This window comes from Ranitomeya variabilis, chromosome 2 (genome assembly GCF_051348905.1).
Source record: "Ranitomeya variabilis isolate aRanVar5 chromosome 2, aRanVar5.hap1, whole genome shotgun sequence".
Classification (NCBI taxonomy): domain Eukaryota; kingdom Metazoa; phylum Chordata; class Amphibia; order Anura; family Dendrobatidae; genus Ranitomeya; species Ranitomeya variabilis.
In genome coordinates, this window is record NC_135233.1 from 42,678,035 (window position 1) to 42,678,562 (window position 528).

Genomic DNA, 528 nt, shown 5'->3' on the forward strand with positions numbered 1-528 from the left:
TCAAACAGAGGCTGGACAGACATCTGTCATGGTTTACTGATTCCTGCATTGAGCAGGGGGTTGGACACGATGACCCTGGAGGTCCCTTCCAACTCTAACATTCTACAGTAGGATTCTATTATCAACCCAAACAAATCCCAAACCCTTGTGTACTGATTACCATGACCTGAAGTCATAATTGAGGTCCTTTTGATGTGTACTTTGGTTCCCTCACTCTTCTATGTGAACCAAGTTAGATATTTATGTCTTAAACTTCTCTATACCCAATGGTTGAAAAAAAGTTTTAAGTGTTTTTTTTTTCTCATTTATTATAGAATAATAGCTGCCAAACTGTGAAGTGCATCATTTTATGTGGAAGGAGAAATCCAGTAACCAGTATAACTAGGATTATTTCTGCTGATTATTAGGTTGGGAGAGATTCTTACAAATGGGATGAAGGAGATTAGAGGTATTTAGGTGACGTACAGCACTTGTAGATTTAATCATCTGAAACTTTCAGCCATCTCCTTCGGTGGGAACTAGGCCACC